This window comes from Pteropus vampyrus, unplaced genomic scaffold, assembly GCF_000151845.1.
Source record: "Pteropus vampyrus isolate Shadow unplaced genomic scaffold, Pvam_2.0 Scaffold56, whole genome shotgun sequence".
NCBI classification, from domain to species: domain Eukaryota; kingdom Metazoa; phylum Chordata; class Mammalia; order Chiroptera; family Pteropodidae; genus Pteropus; species Pteropus vampyrus.
In genome coordinates, this window is record NW_011888837.1 from 7,911,399 (window position 1) to 7,927,894 (window position 16,496).

General features: G+C 32.9%; 1 protein-coding gene and 1 pseudogene across 2 annotated transcripts in view; one reads left to right on the forward strand and one right to left on the reverse strand.

Moving 5' to 3' along the window:
* CUNH4orf22 (chromosome unknown C4orf22 homolog) overlaps window positions 1-16,496 on the forward strand; it is a 541,171-nt gene that overhangs the window by 250,533 nt on the left and 274,142 nt on the right. The window lies entirely within an intron of this gene.
* LOC111740042 lies at window positions 8,966-9,084 on the reverse strand (annotated as a pseudogene).

A 16,496-nucleotide genomic window follows, 5' to 3' on the forward strand; every position in this document is an offset into this window, starting at 1 on the left:
TACCAATTTATTTTAAAAAATTAAAGATACGGATTAACACCAGATGGAGGGATACATAGGGAGAGGTCCTGAAAAAAGGAGCTTTTGTCCTCATGGAGCTTGGGGCTGGCAAGGTGGCAGATGGAACTGTTCTGGTTCTCCAGCCTGGAAGCTCTTCAGATCTCCTCCCTTTGGGTTTCTATGGAGATTTCATTGCATAGACATGATTAATTAACTCATTGGTCATTGGTGATTGGTTCATACTTTAGCCCCTTTCCCTCACCGGTAATCAGGGGTGGGACTAAAAGAGTCAACCCTCTATAGATGGTTGGTTTCCTTGGCAACCAGCCCTTATCCCTAGATGCTTTCCAAAAGTCACCTTCATTAACATAAACCCAGTTGTGGTGGAAAGGGGCTTGTTATGAAAACAAGACACCCATTTCACCTTTACGGCTTTGAAGCATTTTCAGGAAATGAAGACAAGAAAGCAAATATTAGAAGAAATAATGTTCCTGTTGCTCTTATGGCTCAGGAAATTTCACAGGTTTGGGGGGCTTTGAGCCAGGAACTGTGGATAAAGACCAAATGGATATGAGAAATATGTTTTGGTCATATATTTCTAAATATATATATACATATTGCAATTACTAAAGTGATCTTTGGTTACCTATCATTTTTCAAGTCACTTAGACATCAGGGACAGTTTTAAGTGGTTTATTTTATTTTATTAGAATTGATTGACTTAACATGTGAAAATACAAACTAAGATATGAAAAGAATTACTTCTACAGCATTAAAATCCAGCTAAAATCAGTTTACCCCCAAAGTAAATACTTGGAAAAGACCCCATTCCAGTTCACACTATTCTGTTATGTTGGCATGGGTTACTTATCAAAACTCATTGAATCAAAATACCACAAGGTGGCAGTGGCCTGCTCAGTCAAGGTGGAGTCCTTTCAGAGGGCACTGAAGGCCCTTCTCTTCAGAGTTTACATTTCATTTCCTTCTTATATTTCTTGATAATTGAACTTCTTACTTAAGACACATAGAATTTTCTGAATATATTTAATGTTGAAAAACGTTTAATGACTCATTTCCTTGACCTTTGTTATGCTTTTTCATTCTGAAAGAAGAAAGAAGAAACCAATAAGGAAAGAAAACATATATTTATTCTATATTATATACCAACCACTTAACTAGATGCCTTACATGTGAAGGCAAACTAGATGTAACTATAATACAGTTAAATATTTAGTAGATATTTAGTACTCTTGAAAGCTTGAATACAGTAGTATATTTTTCCTCATCTCAAAACAGTACAGATATTTATTAAACAACTGGTAAAACTCTCACTCTTCACACTTCTATCACTGGCTGTAATAATTGATTTAATTTGACTATATAAAATATCTGTCCACACTTACATTTTATGTTTAGACATATATATTCCAGGGTGGTTGTGTCCAATACAATGATTTTGTAATATCTCTTTTTATATTGCAGTGGGCTAAGCTGAGATTGAGAGAGTTTGTCATGACATGGTTAGCTGCTCATTTTCCTCTATGAAAATGACTAAGGTCTTTTAAAATTATTTTCCAATTTCCAGAGAAACATATTGGTATAGTAATGAAAAATACCATCAACAATCAGAAGCATTGAGAGGATAAGATAGAATTGTGAAAACAATTTTTAAATATGTGAAAGATAAAATGCAAGGCATTTTGTCAGTGTTGTTATTCTTAGATTGAATGCCTTATATTTTCATGAGATACGTTTATGAAAAATGAAACAAAAAAACCCAGTCGTCTCATTGGCACACACTTATCACAACACCTACAGGCAGAGCACAGCAGTCAAGGCTGTGCAGTGAATTTACAAACAAGAATCTTTGGAGTTGAATGTTTGCCATCACCCTTGCTTGTTGGTCAGAGCAATAGTATAATGTGTAACTTCAGATATGGGTGGCTTATCAGGGAGGATGATTCCAGAGAAGAATGAAAAGAACCATCTGTTGAAAAGGGGGTACCTGTTTAGTGCCAAGGATGTCATGGTGATGAAGGAGAGGCTGTTCTACTCTCAGGAATAGCAGATAAAGTTTTCTGAAAAGGCTTTGTGATTGAGAGCCACTGGGACTCTCTCCAAAGATGTTCATATAACAGTTTTGAAATTATTAATAAAATTTTCATTTGTATTTTGTGTTTGATCTACAATCGAATGAACTTAAACTATGTTACTGCTGCTTCAGGATGATGGCTTGATTCCTGATGCCATACTGATAAATTCGGTTTGCTCTCCTTATTCCTGTCATTCTCATCACTTACTTTAATTAGTTTTCTGAGGTCATGTTTAATCAACTTTACACTGATGGACTGACAATCTCTCCTGCCTCTTTTGTCTTCTTAAATCTGTTCCCTATAAGAAGTCAAAGTACTGGCTTTGGAATAAAGTAAATCTGAGTTTAAATTTTGGCCTAGTCACTTTCTATGAGATTTTGGCCTATTTATCTCCTGTAAACCTTATTTATTTTTATTTTTTTGGCCCATAAAGTGAGAGAAATAATAGCTGCCTTTGGGGGTTGGTTTGTGATGAAAACTAACACAAATATGTAGAACACCTGGCCTACAGTAAGTATTTAAATAAATGGACGCCACTCTTTCTGTGACTGCTACTTCCAGGCTCTGCACTTTCTCAACAGCTCAATCTACTTCATCATCAAATGAGTGACCTTTAGCAAAATCACTGACACCTTTTTCTAGTGGTTCTCAGTGGATTATTTCCAGCAGACTGCTTCCCTCCTTCAATTATTACTTTGAATATTTGGTATATAATGAAAATATTTTTCTCTAGGATACAGTTATAGGTGAAAAGTCATACTCAATTTTATCTAAATGCTTTGAAATGTGTGCTGATTGTTGCCACATAAAAATTATTTCTTTTCTTTTCTCAAGGAGTAGGCTTAGACTACTGAACACCCTTAAGAGAGTAGTTATATTATGAAAACTCATGAAAGATTAAATATCAGATTCTTTGAAAATTGTCTTTGAACTCACTGAGTAAAAAGTTTACCTAATACTTAAAGACAAACATTGCAGATCTTGGGGTGAATAAGACAAGCACTATCTCTAGAAGATCTTAGTTGTAATTATTTGTTTATAAATAATTAATATAACATGATAAATGCTTCAAATGAGGGGTATGCAAGAAAGGAAGATATTTGACCTGGGTCTCTAGGAAGTAAGAATTTTGTAGGCCATTAGGGGAAGTAAGGGTTGCTGAGGAGAATGTATTAGGGGGGAAAAAAAGAAAATATTTCAGGTAGAAGAGCTGGCAGAGAGAAAGACCTATAGTCTTAGAGTGAAATTTTTTGAAACTTGATGTTTTGGCTGACGGAGAAGGCACCGAAGGTTCAGTACTGCAAGCTGAGACCATAGAGCTAAGTTGGGGGTCAGACTGTAAAAGCCTTGAGTGTCATTCTTAAGAAGTCAGACTCTATCTTATAAACTCAGGGAACAATTGGATTTTTTAATGCAAAGATCTGCAATGATCATTTTGATTAGAATAATAATTCTTCTAGTCATGGAAAAGGAGAAACTGATAATGGAAGACTAATTGGGAGACTGTTGCAATAGTCTAGGTGAGAGACGATGTAAAATGAACCAAGAAGGCCAATAGCATTGAATAGGAATACAACAGTTCAGGTGTAGGCTAAACCATACAGGGAGCTTGTGTTGTCCTCTTCAGATCAACACAGAATAACTTTGCCTGCACTATGGCTCTACTATCAGACCATCCCCAGAGACTGGAGAACATTGATCAGCATTCTGTTTCAAATCACAGTATGCCAATTTTTTCTTTCTTAAAGACATTTATATAGGCATCTTTTAAAAAATCATCTTGTCTCATAATATATTAACTTTGTTGGCCTCTATAATTTTTTTATTATCAATATGTTTCTAATAATAACTTACATTCTGGTTTGGATAGCACAATGAGTTCATATTTAAAGCACCAGTTCTGTTACAAACAATAGCAGTAAAAAGATGCAGATAAAGAAAATCTAAAGATATAGCTGGACTCAAAAGCAAGATTAGTATCTTTATAGACCAGAAGTATAAAGTTGCGGGTGAGTCTATAGCTACAGTCTGCTGGGGTCTAGCTGCTGAGTCATGTGGTCTAAAAAATCTCTATGCAATACTCGAAACTAGAGAGAGAATGCTTACTGCTTCATGTCTGGGATGAGAATGACTCTTGCCTAATCCAGTTCATTCAGGAAAGAATAGAATTATGGTTGTGATCGTGATCCTGGGGCTATGGCTTTGTAAGACACTGTAGACCAAAGTAAGTGAGAACACCAATACATCACTTTTTTAAAAAATTGGAAATAATTGCCTAATGCGTTATTACTGATATCACCATAAAGAAGTAATTATTTTATGGTTTGGTTCTGGATTTAACTCATTAGGGGATAAGTGGAAAAAACTAAAATGCAGAGGAATAAAAATATAATAGGGAAAAGAGAAAGAGAAAAAGGAGGGGGACAGAGAAGATTCCTTTCATTCAAATAAGCTTGCAAGCCAAGATTCTGAAGTGTATGAGCAAACCAATTAATATTTAGAAACACAGCCCACAAACTAGGCAAATGTTCACAAGAACGAAATTAACTTTAAGAAATAGTCTGATAATAATATTCATCAATAAAGAACAAAAATTATCAAACAAAGCAGAAATGAAACAAAAGTAATTTAGATATGAATAGAACCAAGTCAAAGTTTTAGAAATCTAATAATTTTTATTGAAATTATGAAAACTTCTAAATGGAATAAATTCTAGACTGAACATAGTCTAAGAGAAAATTAGTAAAGTGGAGTAGAACTGAGGAACTTACCAAAAATGCAGCACAGAGAGGTAGAGAGATGGGAAATATTGAAACAGCCATGATATAAGGAGGAAAGATTGAGAGGCTCCATCATACTTTGAATAGGACTTTCAAAAGCAAATGAAAGTAATGGTACAAAACTAATATTTGTGTATGTGCCTGTTTATCTATCTGTCTATCTATTTATTTATTTATTTTTGTAGCAGATGAAAAGAAAACACTGATTAAAAGTAGAGTAAAATTATTTCAAATTCAACCTCATCACTTTACATTTGCATAAGTTGCATATGCCAGATTTATTTTAGCAGTTATTAGAAAAGTCTTGTCTTTCAAAATGTCTTAAAAGGGAAATTCACATCCTCTCTTAATTTGTCTTCTACTTTATAAGTTGGCAAATGGCATAATTTTATGAAGCATTAATTTGAGTAATGATTAAATTAAGAGTATGTTAAGTAAATTCTGAATGATGAGTTTAAGAAATATCACATTTTTGGATGCTTAGAAAAGATTTTAGTGGAAACCATATGTTCATATTACTTGTGGCCTTAAAATATTAATCATATTTTAAGGCCAATAAAAGACATGTTTATTTTTAATAACAAAAACTTTGATAATTCCTTTAATATTTATAGTTCAATGATAGTAGGTATTAGTAATCTAGACTCTAAATACATTCCAAATTACATAATTTAAAAAACCCCACCAAATTAGGTAATGTAATATGTTGAAATTTTGTAAATATTTTAATGCAGTTGTAGAAGTACTAGATTCGCTAAGATATATGATATAAAAACAGACTGCATTGCAACTATAAGTCAATCTACCTAGGAATTCTTATTCTAAGGGCTTGCTTATAGATGTACCTTTTACAGTTAGCTCAAACCTTACAATTTATAAAATAGTTTCCTTGGTATAGTATTTAAAAATATCAATTGCTTTCATATTTTGGAACAGAAATCATTCCATAGTTTCCTTCTCTTCCTTTAAAGTCTTTAGTATTTTTCTACTTGCATAAACTTGTTGAAAGTCTGAAATAGCCTAGGGACTTGGAAAATGAATTTCTTAAAGGCCATGAGACTCATTCAAAGAAGGACAAAGACATAATGATGAAGTTTTCAGCTTATACATTTAATTATTTAGTACGTGGGATTTAAATTATTTACTATTTATTATTATTATAGATGAAATTAATGATCCATCTATTATCAAATAATGACCATAGCTGCATGATATTTTTATAAGTACTTAAATAAAATTAGTTGATTAATGATAGATTTTCCATGAAATAAATGCTAAAAATAGGCAGACTTATAAATCATTTTTTTCTTACCTAAATAAACTATAGAGTTATGTTAACGTATTGCTTTGGCACAAAATGTTTTAGAGACTGATTCGGTTTAAAATGAGAATAGACCCTTACTCTATCCCCAATCAATGACAGGACAATGTCATTTAGACTGATAAAATATTTAAATTAGAAAGCATAAAAGAAGTATGATTAGTTGTAGGGCTGTTCATACAATATAATTGCTTCCTATTTTAGTGTTGTTTAAATTAATTATAAAATAACATTATTTTTATATCAATTGGCTCAGTCTTTGACCTGCTAAACTATTATATTCACTACTATTTACTAGGATTACCTTTTTAACTTTAATTTCAGAGTACAATAAAAGTGTTAATTTTGAGGTTGTTGAAAGTTGCCAGAATAGTAGATAAGAATAGTAAACTCCATTGTTATTTTATAATTTATTTTATATGAAGTATTTGTTGATGCAGTGTTATATAATATGTGCCTTATCGATTGTATTTATATATATTAGTAACTAAGAAATTATATAAATTTCATGAGATAAGGCAAATACTTCAAATGGATACTCACATAAATATAAAGCATAAATTGTAAATTAAAGAATAGGGCTAGAAATTAGTAGTTGATAAAATTAATATTTAAATAAATAGATATGGTAGGATTCCTAGCTATATGTATGTTTTTCCCTTTTAATAATTTGCCATTAAGCAAGCGCCTTGTTCTTTATGCTTTTTGGTATATTATAATCCTAGTATCTCAGATGTTCAAATATATATGTTTAATTTGAAAATGAAGAGATACTTCACTTTGCCTCTTGCAATATTCAAGTACTGTCACAATTCTGTCTATAAAAACATGTTGTTTTCAACTTAGTCAATTTACATAAATTTTCTTTCAAATATTTCTTCTTTTTAATCCATATCGTCATGGATTATGGTTGCTTTAGCCATGTTAACAATGGTTAACAATGGTAAAATGTAGGGAAAAGACCATTTTCTCTATAGTTTCATGTTATAGTTCATATTATTGATTAATTTCATTATAACATAAACATTTTGTGATAAAATAATTTTATTATATCCAAGTTATTTTGTAAACGTTTTTTCACAAAAGCCAAATATACCTGAAATTATTATTAAAATGAAATTATTCATTTCCCTCTTTCTCCATGTTAGCTTATTCATGCATTTATTCAATGAATCTACATTTATTCAGCATCTGTATGTGCCTAGCAAGTGCTAGCTGCTGGCGATGGAATTTTAGACAGTACTAACAACTCTCTTGACATATGGATATTAGTTCTTCATAGAAGAGATGAACCATAAACAAGTGAACAAATGAATAAAATATAGTGATAACTATAATACTATGAAGGAAAGAAGGATCAATAATAATGGTATATGGGGAGAAGACTAATTTACATATACATACATATTAGAATACACACAGTCACTTTCTATGCATATTAATGAGAAGTAAAATCATTTTGTGATGAGGAGGTACCTTTTTGCAAATTTCTATGCATATAGTCAACACTTTAATAAAACTAAGAGAAAATAGACATTTAAATATTTCCTAAGATATCACTGATAGACTTTTTAAAAACCCATTTATCTGATTTGTAAAAAAAAGAAAGAAGAGCTTAAAAATGATCTTTATGAATAATGCAGTTTTAATTGAAAACACAATTTGATAAATGGACAATTTTCTTTGAGTTACTTGTATTTGATATCACAATGCATTATAAAAATTCACCGAAAAGACATATTAAACATTTTCCTTCTCTTTAAAATGACACTTTCAAAAAAATTTAAATATCTTTACACTATCATTTATTATTAAAATTGAGAAATGTAAATCATATGCATTATGTTAGTTGAGTCCTCTTTCCTCCTTAAAAAGTGAACATGACTTCTTAACTTTTTAAACTACAATTTAAAAATTACCATGCTAATTTTAATATACCTTATTGACTTGGTTTAATTTTCCATTCTTAGGACACATTTTACTAGAGTGTGCCATGGCTTTAGGGTTCTACATATGGCAAGATAACATCAAGAATGTAGATACTTTCCTTCCTGCGTTTTCATTGCATCTAATTAAGATTACAACTAAACTGACCATTAAAAAAAATAAAATCTTTCTCTTTTTCTTGCTTCTCAATTTCATGGGAGAATAATTTATTTTTAACAGTATTTTGTTCAGAGACCAAATTTGTACAATACCAATTATGTTATTGTATAAGAAGCAATATTTCCTGAAAATAATTAATCTTAATTACAGGTTTTTTCTCCATGGTTTAACATTTTCTCTCTTTAAAACATGTTTAATAATATAGAAAACAGAATGAAAAACCGAGGAACTATTAAAACAAAAACATGAGTGTGAACTCTTGCTCACTGCAAGGAAAACTCTTGAGAAAGCACAGCATAATGGTTAAGAGTAGAGGTGTAGGTGCTAGAGCCAGATCAAGTTCAGTTCAAATCAGCTCTGTTTCCAACCTCTGCAGCAGGTTAGTTAATCCCTTTGGTCTTTAATTCTCTCATGTGTAAAATAGAGAAGATAATATCCACCTCGGTGCATAATTTTCATTTTATGTATATATAAAATGGTACATTTAAAAGTGTGCCTGTTTTTTTTTTTAAAATAAACATTATTAATGTAAGCTATTATTTTTAACATTTCCACACCACCATTTATTTATTTCTGTACTTATTTATTTATTTATTTTTAGGCAAGGCAACCTCACAGATTGCAAGGACCTAGTCAGTTTACAATCCCTTATTTTTTATTTTTTACACCTACAGCAACTGGTCTTCCTAGGTGGTCTCCCATCCAAGTACTAACCAGGCCCAACCCTGCTTAGCTTCCGAGATCAGATGAGATTGGGTTTGTTCAGGGTGGCATGGCCGTAGACTCTACATCACCATTTAAAACATTGTAACTTGATTGCAATTATCATAATGAAGTGTGTTCTTAGAGCATATAGGTTGAATATGTGTGACAAAACACACTTTAAATTTGTTTCGGTTGGCCATTTTAATTGAATCATTAAATTGTACTCACAAGTACAAGCACATCAGATCTTCTAATTTGGATTTTCCAAGCTTCTAAAAGGCATTTAGGGATACTTCAGTTCTTTGGAGACATTATTATGAACATCTACTATCATTTGATTATATTTTTATTAAGGTTATGGTTGACGAAGTTCCATTTAGTGAACTTGGAATGAACAAAATGTGAGTAGTGAAATTCAATCGACCTTATGTCTTCTACCGAGGTCATTGTAATTAATTCCTTATTACATTATCTTCCAAAGGAATTTAATAGATGAAATTATTAATTATACAAAAAAGTGTCCTTCATATAGGCATCCTTAGAGTGATCTAGCTTTGTACAATTCTATAATTCTTAGAATTATAAAGTAGGAATTGAATTTTGTGCATGTTTACAGAAAAAAATTATTTCTGATATTCCAGTTCATCTTGAGTTTAATATAAGTAGAACTAAGATGAAAACAGCTGAAATAGTGATTGTCATATGCAGCTTTCCCCTCAGAAAGTGTGTTCCATGAGAAAGAGCTACCTGCAGAAAACTGAATCTGGAATGAAATCTTCCTTCTATAAGTGAGAGATATAGAATCTGCTTTTCTTTTCTCCTTTTTTCTCCCTACTACAGCTATCTTGTAACTGATAGCACTTTCACTCTCCTACTTTACTTCAATTATTTTAAATTTTATTAAAATATAGCATTTTATTAAAAATTAAAATAAACTCTCCAAAACAAAAATGATGACATATTTAATATATGTTAGTGGTTGCTCTGTCCTCTTTATCATCCTCTGTGACTTATTCTTAGAATCGAAATTATTAAGGAAGAAATGTAAAGATAAAATAAACAAGTTATTTTATTATTTTGCATGCTCATTTATATTTCCACAGCTGCCCTCAGATTCCTCTCAGGTAATTTGGCTATGGGAGCAGCTGTGGAAACATAAACAAGTATGTCAAATAATGAAATTCGCTAGAAAACAGGTTTTTATGACCCCTATTAATATCGAAAGTAACAGCAGACATTCATTTGTCAGCATTCTAACAACCCTGGGCACTCATTTATTCAACATTTACTACCTTAGGTAACTGCAGAGAATTTGGAGATCTTAGATCTTTTATTAAATATGGTCCATAAGTGGGTAGTTTCACATTCTGACAGAAATAGAAATTATATATTTCCTGGAAGAAATTTCACATAAATACACAAAGGAAATGCACCATGAAAAGCAAATCTTATCAGCATTTTTGCTTGTTAATAGAAGTCTTAGTTGATTACCAAAATAACAAACCTTTTGAGTACTTGCTCAGTTGTCATGTACTATGGCTGCTAATATTCCTCAGAAGTTTCAGAACATAAAGGCCCATCTTTCCTTGAAAGAGAGAATCTGCTTGACTGAGCAGAACAGCAGCCTTAACCTTGGCCATTCAAGTGATATCAGATGCCACAGCCAGATCATCCACAGACCCTTCCTTTTCAATATTAAAAGATCGGCTATGGGTGAATGGAGCATTTCATTTATAACCATTCAGAAATTTTATTTAGTGTTTCTAAAAGCTTACTTTTCAAAGAAAAGCAAGTAAACCATTTCCCATTTAGAAAAAAAAAGTACAGCTCACTGCCAGCGTTAATTTAATTTTACATAAACACGCTCTTTGAGGCTGAAACAAATCTGACTGGTTTTGAATATGAAAATAAAATATAAAAACTGTTCTTGGAGTTATTTCTAAACAGAACTTGTCTCTAATCCTAATGTAACAGAAATGTATACATAAATCGGATTTATCAAAGGAACCTTAGGCTAAAAACTTTAAGAATGATGTTAACAGCATACATAGAAATGCTAGGTTTTCTAGGATTTGACATTTTCAGCAATCGAGAATTACTGTATTCTATAAATGGAAATACCACTACTAAAAACAGAATACTATAAATAGAATAATGTCATGTGTTTCCAAAGACTATTGATATACTAGAGTGATGTGAAAATAATAATAAGGTGAGGTATTTCATGGCGAACTTTGGGGGTAAGGTCAGAACTGTAATACGTGAGTTATTGGGGTAAATGCTGCAGCCTCAAGTGAGTATTCTCAGGGCAAACAGGAAATGGGTTAAATAAAAAAATAAAGTATTTTGCAAAAGAGAATTTTTAAGGTTATAAAAATGTAACAAGTTTTAGCATTTAGTTTCTTAGCATTTGTTCATGAATACTCAAGTGACTTGAAGTATTAGGGTCTGATAACATTCGCCTAGACCAAACACCTTCAAATTAAAAATCAGGAAATTCAGATAGGTCAAGAGACATGCCTAGTATGACATAGTTGATAGAAAAAATTGTTCTAAATCAATATATCTTGGCATCCTAGATTTATGATTTACTCAACACCACTTATAGAAAAGTACAGAGCAAGAGTCTGCAAAGTATGGATTGTGGACCAACCCTGCTGTTTGTTTTGTAAATAAAAATTTATTGGAGCATAGCCATGCTCATTTATTTACATATTGTCTATGGCTGCTTTTGTGCTAGATGCCCAAGTTTACAAATTGTAACAGAGACTGCATGGCCCACAAAATAAGTACTATTTGGCTCATTATAGAAAAAGTTTACCAACCCCTGATATAGAGAGTTGAGGTAGGAAGACATGCTAGAAAAGAGAAAAAATGAAGTTTTTTAAAAAGTATTGTTTAACGTGCCTATAAAAAATAGTCTGAAACTTTATTCTGAACCTCCAGTCAAAAATAAAGATTATGGCCACCCAAAGATGCTATTAAGACTGATTGTCATAAGTTACTTTTGTTCATTTTTTGAAAATCAAGAATCTAAGATCCATTATATTGTGTTTAAAAAAGATAAAATGTTAGTATGGAAGGGCTATTAAAAAAGTATGGATAATATTCCCTAAATTGTATTCCACCAAAATAGAGGGAAAATAAGGAAAAAAATCATTGTCAGCAAGGTATAATAGATATAATATACAGTAAAAAGGAGAAGTGATAGACATGTATTTTCATTCTTGTGAAACTCCCTGACTTAGGAAAGAAATGGTTGTCAATGCCTGTGCATTTCCTTGGCAGATTATACCATGCTGCACAATGGCAGCATTTGTCTTTGGTCTGTGGACCTAAGACATTCAGTATCGATGGGACCTTTCTCAGTACAGGTAATAATAAGGTGGTCAGTCATGCAACCAAAAGATCGAGTTTAAAGTTAAAATTAAAGAAGAATTCCCAGCACTATAGCATTTCATTTTATGTAAAGCTTTCCACCAGTCAGGCTCGTTTACTTGTCATAGGTCCCCAAATGAGAATACAAGGTCGACATGAAAGATACAAACAAGTGAGGTAGTTTCATTCCATAGAAAAGAAGCTAACAGAAACACTAGGACAAGCCTATTAGATGACTTAAAAGAATAGCAAAAAAGAGTAATTAACACAAGTCTATAAACTCTATCATGTCCTTTAAAAAAGAACATGTCCAAGCAGTAGTTCAACTAAAGGTCATGGTACCTTACTTCCCTGGAGAGGTCACAGTTACAAAGTCAGTACAGTGTGTGTGTGTGTGTGTGTGTGTGTGCACGCACGTGTGTGTGTGTGTGTGTGTGTGTGTGTGTGTCTGTGTCACACTTAGTCAACTATCTTAAAATATTTAGTTTATAATATCATGATTGATTTCTGACAATAAGGAAAATTCTTTTTCAATTAACTTTCTACTTGCAGTTAGCACTTAGGTGGGAGGAAACTGAGGACTTTAGAGACTTTTGAAGTATTCGGAGTCCAGGGAGATTCACTTCACCAAATCCCTTTGTGTTGAAAGATGGGGAAGCTGAGGCCTAGAGAGCCCCATTTCCAGAGTTACACAGCAAGTAAGAGCAGAGCTGCTAGATCAGAAACAAATGACTCCAACTTCCTATAACAGGCTCTTTGCACAGTACCACTCTAATTCCCCTCCTGGAGAACTTTTACTCGATTTACTTGCTGGGTGATAGCAAGGAGTTAGTTATGTTATACCAAAGGACTCCGATTTGAAGACCTTTCCTTCAACATGTAAAGGTTATCATTCATTTTGCTGCTATGTATGTTTGGGATACTATAAGTTTTGAAGCTTGTTTAGTCATCCTTCTCGGATCTAGTCGTAGGTCCCCAGATGAGAATTCAAGGTGGACATGAAAGACACAAACAAGCAAAGTGGTTTTATTTCAAAGAAAAGGAGCTAGAGAGTTCCAGAATCAGAAACATTAGGACAAGTACACAGAGTGACTTGTGCTACACCTTCCTGAGAATATAGGCACTAGATTACAGTTCAGTGACTGTATCGATTCCCGGACTAGAGTTTCTAGATCACCAAAACTATCACATTTCTTGGCGGAAAATTTTTTTCTTTTTCCCTCAGTGAATGTTAAATTAAAAGTCCAGAAACAATGCAAAGGTGATGCACTATGGATGCGTGCATCCATTCGTACATTCGATGAACATTTTAGAATGCTCATTATGTATCAGGTTGTCTTCGTCTTCTCAGGCTTCCATAACAAAATATCATAGACTAGGAGACTTAAACAACAGAAATGAATTTTCTCGCATTTTCTGGAGGCTGAAAGGCTGAGATCAGAGTGCTGGCATGATCATTTTGCGGTAAGGACTTTCTTCCCTTGGGGATGGCTGCCTTCAATGTGTCAGAAAGAGAACAACAGTAAGCTCTCTGGTGTCCCCTCTGACAAGGTACTAATTCCATTATGATGCTTTCCCCACCAATGACCTCATCTAAACCTAATTAGCTCCCCAAAGTTCCTCTTCAAATATCATCACACTGTGCGGGGCATGGGTGTGGGGGACACAATTCAGTCCATAGCACAGGAGCTACACTAGGCACAAAGGATACAGGGATCAATAAGACACAGGTATTTCCCCTAGCAGAGAAGACAGATTTAAAAAGAAACAATCATAATACAATGTGAAGAGTGTTATAACTGAGCAAAATACAAACCCTCTAAGGAGTGTACTGGGTCATAATGTCTGTTCTTTATTTCATAGAGTAGATGAAATTTAAATAGAACTCAGAAAGACATGGACTTTTTTTTTTTTTTTTTTGGTGTGAAGAAGACATAGATAGGGGATTATAAATATTCACAGCAAGACCAGCTACATAATTTGAGAGGGGCCCAGTATAAAATGAAGATGGAGGGGCTCTTGTTCTAAAATTAAGAATTTCAAGGAAGCGACAGTAACGCATTAAACCAAGTATGGGCAAAATGACAAATATTGTATGATTCCACTTATATGAGGCACATAGAGCACTCAGATTTAGAGACAGAAAGTAGACTAGTGGATACCAGGAGTTGGGAGAGGGGAGAATGGGAAGTTAATTTTTAAAAGGTAAAGAGTTTCGGTTGGGATGATAAAGAAAGGTCTGGCAATGGATGGTGGTGATGGTTGCACAGCAATGTAAATATACAATGTAAATGTAAATAAATTGTATACTTAAAAATAATTAAAATGGTAAATTTTATGTTATGTATATTTTACCACAATAAGAATAAATTAACCATGTGCAGGACCCTTCTGAGTCCAGAGTGCTATAGAGCGCTGGGAGGTACATCTATGAAGCCAGCTCTGATTTGTAGCATGCTAGGGGAATGGTAAGTCCTTAGATCTGGCTAGAATCCTGGAGGCGTGTATGTGTGTGTGTGTCAGGGCTAGCAGGATGTGACAGCTGGAACAGCAGACTGAGACCAGGCTGTTTTAGCAGATGGCATTGCTTGCTTACCCAACCAGTTTTTACTCTTCTTTCCTTTTAATAGGACACGTTGTGTTCAGGTATACATTTCCTGGGCACAGTAATCCTATCTCGAGCTCAGAGTTTAATACTGATTAGCCTATAAAAATAAAGTAGTACCAAGGGTATATCATTGCCAGTGGGTAGTTAAGCAGTAGCCCCAAATACATCTTCATACATTTTCCTCCATAGAGTACTAGGGAACGCACAAAATTATATTTCAGGATTAGTCCTGGGAATTTCATAATTCCCCCAAAGTGAACTCCAGTAGTGACACTAGATATCACCTGTAATACTCATTGTATTTGTTTAAATGTAGTCTGTTTTTTCTCTGTGTCTATTTTCTAGTGAATTATTATTTTTCTCCTGTGTGCACATTGTTTATATTCTGTGTCTCAGAGGGTTACTCAGGATTAATTAGTGGCCCCCTGTGTATAGAAAGTGACAACTTCTGCAGTTTATCATTGAGGAATATCAATTACTTTGCTCTATAAATCCAGATGATAATATTTTGAATATCAGTGCAAGTATTAAAGCAATACATAAATAAATATGCTACATCCAATAATTATATTTTCCTGGGTAATTTTGTCACTATAGATATAAAATTTTAATACATGCTAGATATGACATCAGATGAATTATACAAATTTGAATAATTTTATTATGCAGAATGGTATATTTCAAGACATTTTTCTTGGATCATCAAAGCATATTTTTACAAATAAGTCTTTACATCTATGTAGATATAACATCACATCTATAACAAAAGTCATTTCTGTGAAATAGATATTCATTATAGCATGTTTAACTGCATAAAGTAAACAGTTTCTCTTTCAAATTCAATTTCAAAATGGTATTTATTGGGAGCTTGTATGACATTTTTCTCTATTTGTCAACTGCTGTGAATAACTTAAAATTAAGTATGTACAATTTTTGTGCTAGGTACTATACAGAATTTAATCATGAATATGAAATCTACCCAAGCTTATATTTCATGCAAGAGTACAAATGATTGTAATAAGAAAGATTAGAGAGGGTATTATATAGATGTGACCTAAAAGGGCATTGTATGGCCCCCAGTAGGGGATATTTGCTTATCATTGAGTTAAACAGGAAAAAGGTATCAGATGATGTAGGCAGAGGGCACAGGGAGAATCTGTTTTAGCTGAGGTCAGGCAAAGTACAATTCTACAGGTATTTAATGAAGGGATCATTCAGAGTAAAAAAGAACTGCTGGTTTAAAGCGTGTACCTACTTCAAGAAAAAGGGATGATTCAGTTTCACGGATATTTAGAGGTAACTATATGAAGCTAATAGGGGGGATGGTTATGCATTTAATAGGACTTTGAACGCCAAAGTATTTGTATTTAATCTGTTGCTTTTATGGTATTAAAACATTTATAAATTGCAAATTATCATTCTTAAACTTCTGTTTAGGAGAGTTTAATCTGTCAACAGTGTGAAGAATAATTTGAGCTATGGAAGGATAGAGGCCAAGGGATCCA